Raw genomic sequence first — 8,899 nt, 5'->3', positions numbered from 1 at the left:
TGTGAGATAAAGAGTGATTCTTTTAATTAATATGGCCTAATTAAACATTTGTAAAATGCATTTGCAGCGAAGCACTTGTTTTAAGATGGCAAGTTTGCTCTAATTGTGTGTTTACTACATTTTAAGGCTCTTAACTTTGTGTTTTCATCACTGTAAAATGACTTCCTATAAGTCTGAGAAAGTTTTAATCAGTGAGGCCTATAGCAGTGGCATTGGACACCAGCACAACACAGAACTGAAACTCGGGTTTGATGTGGTCTGGGTCATATAAGAACCTGGTTATGGTGGCATACCAGTTTAGTAAGCTTCAACCAAGCGACAGGTGAATTTACAACAAAATTTCATAGATATTACCCATGGGACTTAATGGATTTTTTTTTTTTTATGCTTATTCTAAAATAGTTAAATGTTACATTGTATTACATATGTGATGAACAAAAAGAGGAAAAGACTGCATTTGTAGTGAAGCTCTTTGTTTTAAGATGGCAAATGTGCTCTAACTGAGTGTTTACTGCATTTTAAGCCTCTTAACTTAGTGTTTTTGTCACGGCAAAATGACCATACGAGTCTGAGAAAATTTTAATCAGGCCTATATGGCCTATAGCAGTGGCATTGGACACTGATTTTAATGTGATTTAATGTGGTCTGGGACTGGGTCGTATTAGAGGACGTCCCACAACCGGGTTTTTTCTAACGGTTATATTTCTTATGTTACAAAAACAGCCTTTTTCCACCTTAGAAACATTGCTAAGCTACGTAATATGCTATCAGTTTCTGATGCAGAAAAGTTAGTTCATGCATTCATGACCTCGAGACTGGATTACTGTAATGCTTTATTAGCTGGTTGTCCTGCATCCTCAATAAACAAGCTACAGTTAGTCCAAAATGCCGCCGCTAGAGTTCTTACGAGATCAAGAAAATATGATCATATAACACCGATTTTATCATCACTGCATTGGTTACCTATAAAGTTCCGTATTAATTACAAGGTATTGCTACTGACTTATAAAGCCCTAAACGGCTTAGCTCCAGTCTATTTAACGGATCTTCTATCGCCCTATAATCCATCGCGCTCTTTGAGATCACTAAATTCAAGGCTTTTGGTCATACCTAGGATATCCAGAACCACCAAAGGAGGGAGAGCATTTTCACATTTGGCTCCAAAACTCTGGAATAGTCTTCCTGATACTGTTCGTTGCTCAGACTCGCTCTCCCAGTTTAAAACTAGATTAAAGTCGCATCTCTTCAGCCAGGCATTCATATAATCCTACAGTTCAAACTACAATCCGGCCTCTATCCAATGCCAGAGGAGAACTGGCCCCCGACTGAGCCTGGGTTCTCCCAAGGTTTTTTTTTTCTCCATTAAGGCACCTGATGGAGTTTTAGGACACCATTAGGTCACTTGATGGAGTTTTTCGGTTCCTTGCCACTGTTGCCTTTGGCTTGCTCAGTTGGGGATATTTTGGGGATATTTAATTTAATTTTATCAATCAATAAATTCCTCTTGAAACAAACTTTGTTGTATTATTTTAATTTAATACTGTGAAGCTGCTTTGATGCAATCTGTATTGTGAAAAGCGCTATACAAATAAACTTGACTTTTAGAAAATCTCAACTGAGCGCCAGGATGAATTTGCACCAAAATTCCATAGATGTTGATTGTATGCTGGTGATTAACTCATTTATTTTGCTTAAATATTAACAGTTATAGTAGTTGCATTCATTAAGTCAAAAGTACTGCGGCCGTGACCACATGATGTAATTTTTGTCATCAGGAGGGCACGCAGAGGTCATACCGCCCATGTGCAGCCCAGTGCGCGCACAACTACGCATGCGCAAGGTGAAGGTTGAAACAGAAGAGTCGATATGGCAATACGCAGTTGTGATCAGTAGTCAAAGAAGAATGTGGAAAGAAAGAGAGATTCAAGGAAATAACACAGCACACCCTTCTCCATTGTTTTTGTTTTGGATCTTGTTCTAAACTTTGTATTCAATGCCGGATCTGCTACTTTGTTTCTACCCTCCCGAGCGACTCTGTAAATGACACGACTCAGTGCTGCGCTCTGACACTGGTAGAATATTGAATAGCAATTATACAGTGCATGTTTGGAACTCATGCATGTGAGTATACTTTTTGGTTGTATACTTTGAAAGCTGTGCAGACACGACGGAGCGGAACGCATAAAATGAAGTATACTTAGGCCTTTATTTGCATTTAGCGTTATTTTCATATAAACTACTGACCTGTAGTTCTGATGTCCTCTGAGATACTTTGAAAAACACATTTGGACACTGAATGAGACTTTTTTTTTCGGTCAGGCCATGAGCATTCAATATTTCAGACAGTATTGCTCTGGCATGCATAGAAAACAGAGTGAGTTTATTTGTAATGGCAAAATCATACTTAAAGCACAGGCCACTGAGCATGACAGCCAATAGAGCTGGGCCATATGTCAGTCATAGAAGGGGCTGCTGGGAAATTTAAAAGCGCTTAAGGAATGTTTGCTCAAAATGGCATGCCATGATGTTTAGCTTTGTTTCAGGTCCATTGAACTTTATCCCACGTGCTCTCATTGTAATGCTACCTACAGGGCACGTCTAATGCAGTGCCCAACGTATGTTGGGGTATATTTTTTCACGCCGTTTTATGAGTGATGTGTGTGATAGGAAAATGTGTTGTATTTTTCACAGTTTGCTCCCATTTGTGTTCACATCTAATGTGGTCCGACAGAGAAACGCTCTCTGGGTAAAGAGGAATTGGTTGCATTACAGTTGTTATCCTTCTAATCAAGCGTTTTGGATTTATGACATTAAAGCCACTCGTTTATAAATCATTTCTAAAAGTAGATAACAAAGATTTTAAAGACAAATTGTTAAGGGGCTATATGTAGAGAATAAGAAACCCTTGTCATTAATAGCAACACCGTATTTACAGTGACCATTAAGTGAACTTCATTAAAGTATAAAGAAGTTGGAAATACCTTTGCAGTGATATACTATTAATGAACATTCAGACGCCATCCACGCTGCTGAGAGTGATGTTTAGATGAATACATTTCCTCTCAATAACAAAATTGACATGACATCAGTGAGAAAACAGCAGTTAAGAAAGAATCTGATCACAGTGATATGGATATGTTTGCACAAGCTTTGCAATTCACAGATGTCAAGTTGACAGATGAGGTTATTAAAATTACACTGTCATGATAGTCAAAAGTATATTCGAGACTAAAGACTATATAGATCTGACTATCTGAGACTATAGTTTGAATCAATCCCTTTTCTTGCATGACACATTGACAATACAGTACAGAATAGCTATTTCGGCATAATCCTGAACATTGAATAATCGTTCATTGAACGGAAGAGAGGCTCTCGGGAGCACACGTAAAAATCAAATCCTTTTGATTTTCCTGCAAAAACGTCCAATTAAACATCAGTCTACATGCTTTCATAGACAATCTAGGAAGTTGGGGGAGGTTTTGTTCCAAGCTGTACACACATTTGCAAAAAAAAAAAAAAAAATGTAAAAGCTTGAAGTTTGAAGCAGTTTTTAGTTTAAAGTAGTTTTAGAAACTCAAAGTTTTAAGGTCAATGACAATGACATCTGTTTGACATCAGCAATGACATCTCGAATCCTGCGAGCGATTGTCGCTCTCGCAGTATTTTGATGTCATTCGGTCTGCGCAGCGCAGCGTGAAGTCGAACACACATATCGACAAGTTTAGACCATAGACTGTAAAAAATATGGACAAAGCGTCTGTGACGTCACCCATAGACTTCTGAAGAATGGTTTTGAGGCCGTTTATGGGGGGTATGGGCGGCGCCATATTTCAATACAAATGTTCAGAAAGGATAACTTACAGGTATGATGTGTTGTGTCAGATCATGGCCGAGACGTCAAATTTCAGGAATTCCACTCGGCGCAGCCTATGCTCGTTGTCAGCTGTCAATCAAGCTGTCAATCGCGCCCTTATTTGTCATACATTTTATATCTAAATACGATCTAAACTAACGAGTTAGAAAAAAATTCACCCCCCTCACAGTTGTCAGGCACTCGGAACCTATCGAAAAATACAATAAAAGTCCATGGGACCAACCTGTAAAAACATGAATTTATGCTGTGAAAACTGACATTTTAACATGGGGGTGTATGGATATTTGCTCCCTTTTGGGACCTTCCCCTAGCGGATTTTCGATGTATTGCAGTTTTTCGCACTTCCGGGTAGGCTTCATTTTTCAGATTAGAATGTTGCCGCTTGGTTTAGACCTGCAACCTCTTGATTGGAACCTGTAGGTCACTGTATATAAGATGCTGACCCCCACCTGCGCGACGATCAGCGAAGATTTTTAGGCGGCATTGTGAAACCTATATTTGTGCACACAAAGCAGATTTAATTTAATTTGAGTTGTAAACTTTAACCTTTAATAATAATACAGCTGACAGGGCTCCCTCTGTGTGTTTGCAGCATTAGTGGAGAGATTATTTTTCCTTGAGAAAAATGTACATGTTGGTACTGGACCTGATAGTTATCCAAATTAATCGATATTGAATCAAGATTGGAATCATATCGCAAGCTTATTAATTGAAATCGTGGAATTTGTGGAATTTGTGTCAAACACTACAAGGCAAAACTTTGTAACATGTTGTCAGTTCTGTTTAGTTACCAAATGTTTTGACAATTCCATTTACCTCCGAAGAGGGATGGGAATGACGTCACACCCGAGGTGACCAACCCAATCTCACGGCAATTAGTACAAATTTTGCGAGGTGGCTAATTCGTACAAAATTCATACGACCTCACTCGTACGAATTAGTACGATTTGTCTAAACCCCAGTGATGGGTAGGTTTAGGGGCGGGGTCAGGGGTTGGTCATTCGTAAGAATTCATATGAGTTCATACGATTTAGCAAAAATTTTACGAATTCGTATGAGTGAGGTCGAATGAATTCGTACAAATTAGCCACCTCGAAAAATTCGTCAGGTCTGACGTCATTCCCATCCCTCTTTGGAGGTAAATGGATTTGTCAAAACATTTGGCAGTTAGCCACCTTTTACTCACTCGTACGAATTCGTACGAATGGTTCGTAAAATAGCGTTGAGGTGACCGCACTCCAGCAAACAGGTCAGAGACCTAATATGGACACGTCCAGGCAAACCTTTGTTGCTGTTTCTCTTTCGGAATATAATCACATAATAAATGTAGTATTTTGCAAAGATAATGCAGAAGTATCATTTCCACAAATAGAGGTTGAATAGCACTGTGTGGACTATTATTTATTGAGACAGACAAACAGAAGTGGTAATAAACAATATTTGACTACTGTTTTACTACGGCGCTGAGCAGCCATATTGTATTCTGACATCAGGGTTGTTGGGCTCACACCAGGTTACCGAGTCTCAAATCCTACTGGAGGGGGCATTCCGGTCAAAAGTTCAAACTGAGGCCTAGGAATTCCCTACGTCTGAGGACAAATGGAATAGACCATTAAAATAGAAAATAGAATAGAACATGGTGTCAAAAAAAAAAAAAAAAAAAAAAAGAAGCCTTTTGATCTCTTAACAATCGTTTGCAGAGATGTGTCTAAAACCTTTGTATGGATGTGGGACTGCATACCTGAGCACTGTTTGACAAACCCAACCCATAGAGTTCATGCTTTGTGCCGTGTGTGTGAGTGTAAAGGAGTTTATGTGGAGTGAGTGCTGGAGATTTCTTTACCTTTTATTACAGCTTTGCCTCCATCACTCTCTGACAGAGAGAGATAGCAGAGAGGGGAGATGGGAGGGGGCCCATTTTGGATGACCTTGACTGCAACATGCGACAGTGTGAGATGCACACACACACACACACACACACACACACACACACACACACACACACACACGCACAGTGCTTATCACAGAAAAGATGTCTTGATAATCTTTCATTCTAGATTCTCAGTTGGCTGGTCACGACTCAAAAATGGGTTTCAGATCTGATGGAGAGCAGCTGAAAAACAATGCAAAATGAAGTAACATGCAACTAATTATATAATCATGCCAAGTAAAATAAATAGGCTTCTCAACTTTTAGAAGGAAGGAAAAAAAAAATTCCCTTTTGTTGTTGACATCAAAAGTTGTACATCCAATCATAGTCAATATTTCGACATAAATTTGTATTTTACTTAGTGTGTTGTGGTGAGTCAAATTAAGCAGACTCCTCAAAAAACATGAATAAATATATGCAAGGCAATAGAAAATTTAACCCAGATGACAATCATTACAACCACAAAGTAATACTAACCACAAATATATGTATGGAGAATTATTAACTTAATAACATTTATCCTAATTAATAATACATTTCAACATTTGATTTTAAAGACATTTTGATTAATTTTTGGTACTGTTGAGTCGCCACTTGATGTCTGATGTGAATCCTGCAGCAAAACCAGTAGAGAACCACTGATCTAATATGTGTGTGTGTGTGTGTGAGGTTGTCATCTCAGAGTCGTGTGTGCCCTAAGCAGTGAGTGTGTGTTGTGGTGAGGCAGTGCTCACTAATTAGATGATCGCTATCCTCAGTGCCATAATCATGTGCATCTGGGTCCAGCAATTACTTAATATGATATATTAACATATTCCTAGCAGGCGCGTCAGAGGAGGCCGCTCGTAGGAGACAAATTATCCAAATTAATTTCTAATTTAAAATCCTCTGCCTTTTATTATAAGCTGTGGGCGCCCCTCCACATAAAAAATGAAAGAAGAGAGAGAGTGAAGGATATTCAGGGAGGTTTTAATGATCTGGGCTGGTCTCTGCCCACAAACCAAATGAATAAACAGGAGGAAGAACAAGAGGAAGATAAAGACACTGAACTGCACATGGATGGATGGATGAGAGGTTTGGAGCTGTTCACTCGTGTGTAAAAAAAAATATGGGAATGATTATGTTCAGAAACAGACAGGCAGATATTCACCAATTAGGCCTGAGAAAAGTGTATGGAATATTATGCGTGTTTGATTAATTTTTGCCAAAGGTTAAAAAACCCAACCACTGTGCTATAGGTCAATCTGAGAGGAAGTTTCAGTTAAAAAAAAGACTTTCTCAAGAGCCAAAGGGGATCAGACAGCGTTTACTATAATGTCGAGAAAGAAGTTAATGATGTAGTTTTCTAAGACAAGACATAATCCTTAAAACAGATTTAAACTGGCCGGACAAAGCATTGTCTGTCAGATAGATCACACATAAGAAGTATGTGGCAAGTAAATGCTGAATGTAAATGCTCCAGTTCATTTTTGTGAAGCACTCATGAAAGAAGTAGTCTCAAAGAGACTAAGACGACGGAAAGCACACCCTGTTTGTTTTCTTTATTTTACTTTTATAAAAGTAGACCCTTGCAAGTAAACTCTCCAGCACATTCGTCGACCACAAAGGGTTAAGAGCTGCGGGGTGTAGACTTTTGAAAGTTTTTTTTTTTTTTTTGCACACGTAACTGGGTCACTTCTGTTGCTTTTTTATCATTGATTATTTATTTATTTTGAATGTCAAATATTCATTGATTTCTTTAACTTCTGACTACTGTCACGGGTGGTTTCAGGAAGGCAGATGGAGACGAGGATATATTTCCAAAAACGAAGGTTTAATGTAATAAACACAGGACAGCAGAACAGGTAGCAACACACAAAATATAACGGAGATCGGACAATGACTGACTGAACAGACGGAGTGTTGGGGTTAAAGAACAAAGGAAAACAGGAACCAATCAAAACACAAACTGAAAGTCCAAACAAGTACTGACACGTGACAACTACAATGGGGTTCTATTGCTTGATACTTTGAAGATGCAATAAAGGAAACAAAACTGCAGCCATTACCATTTGCAGGTGTTCCACTGTCAACAAAGAAGTCTAAACAATGCTAGAACAATTCTAGCATTTGTTCTGCAGGTGTAGGTAAGGGAAAACAGGATTTAACATCATGTGATGTAACTTTGACTCATTGATGCATGTTGTGTCTGATTGCTTAACCTTAATGTGTGGACATCACATGTGCTGTGACATCATACATCTGGATCTTGGTGAAATTAGAGGCTGGGATTTAGTGAGTTTGAAGTGAAAGTATTTGATGTGCGGAGAGCATTCACTCAATATTATTATTTCATTCTTGACAGGGGTGGCTTTTAGAGGCTTTTGCATCGGAGGTCTTCAAATATACGTGAAGATTATTGGCCACCTACAACACTTAACTAAACATGCACATTAACGTGCTTCAACTCTACAAAATTAAACACAATATAGAAAAATCAAACAAAAAGAAAGGTATGAGAGTTATTATCTCCCTGGTGATCGCAGGAGTTCAGGAATGTGTGTAGAATTTGTGTATGCACAGTGTGTGTTTATTTAGCATGTATGCAGAGCAGTAATTAACAGTAAATGGTGTTGTGTAGATGAGACCTGCTTGTTAGTGTGGTTAGCTGGAGGTACAGAGTCATAATGAGATGTAAAATGTAATGAGAATCATAACTGCCATGGTAATGAAACTTAATGAGAATGTGGTCAACATGCCCAGTCCAATATAGCAGAGAACTGCCTAAAACAAGTTACAACATTCAGTGGCTAATATGAATAAATAACTGTGCAACTAAGCTCCAGAAAAAAAGAAGAAAAAAAACATGTTTTGAGAACTCTGAGACACTGTGCAAAAGTTGGACAGTTACAGTTTGCAGAAAGCATTTGTGTATAGACATCCATGATATAAAAGCAGATGCTATTCTGCTGTTTCATGTATTCAGTGTCATATTGGACTCTGGGGTCATTGAGAGTGTGAGGATAATCATCTTCAATTATCTCAGACAAAACAGACTGATGAAAGGATGGATAGAACACATAGAAATATGTATCTACTGTAGGAGATATAGA

The sequence above is a fragment of the Leuciscus leuciscus genome (assembly GCF_965113295.1).
Source record: "Leuciscus leuciscus genome assembly, chromosome: 11".
NCBI classification, from domain to species: Eukaryota; Metazoa; Chordata; class Actinopteri; order Cypriniformes; family Leuciscidae; genus Leuciscus; species Leuciscus leuciscus.
Note: the sequence above shows the minus strand (reverse complement) of the source record.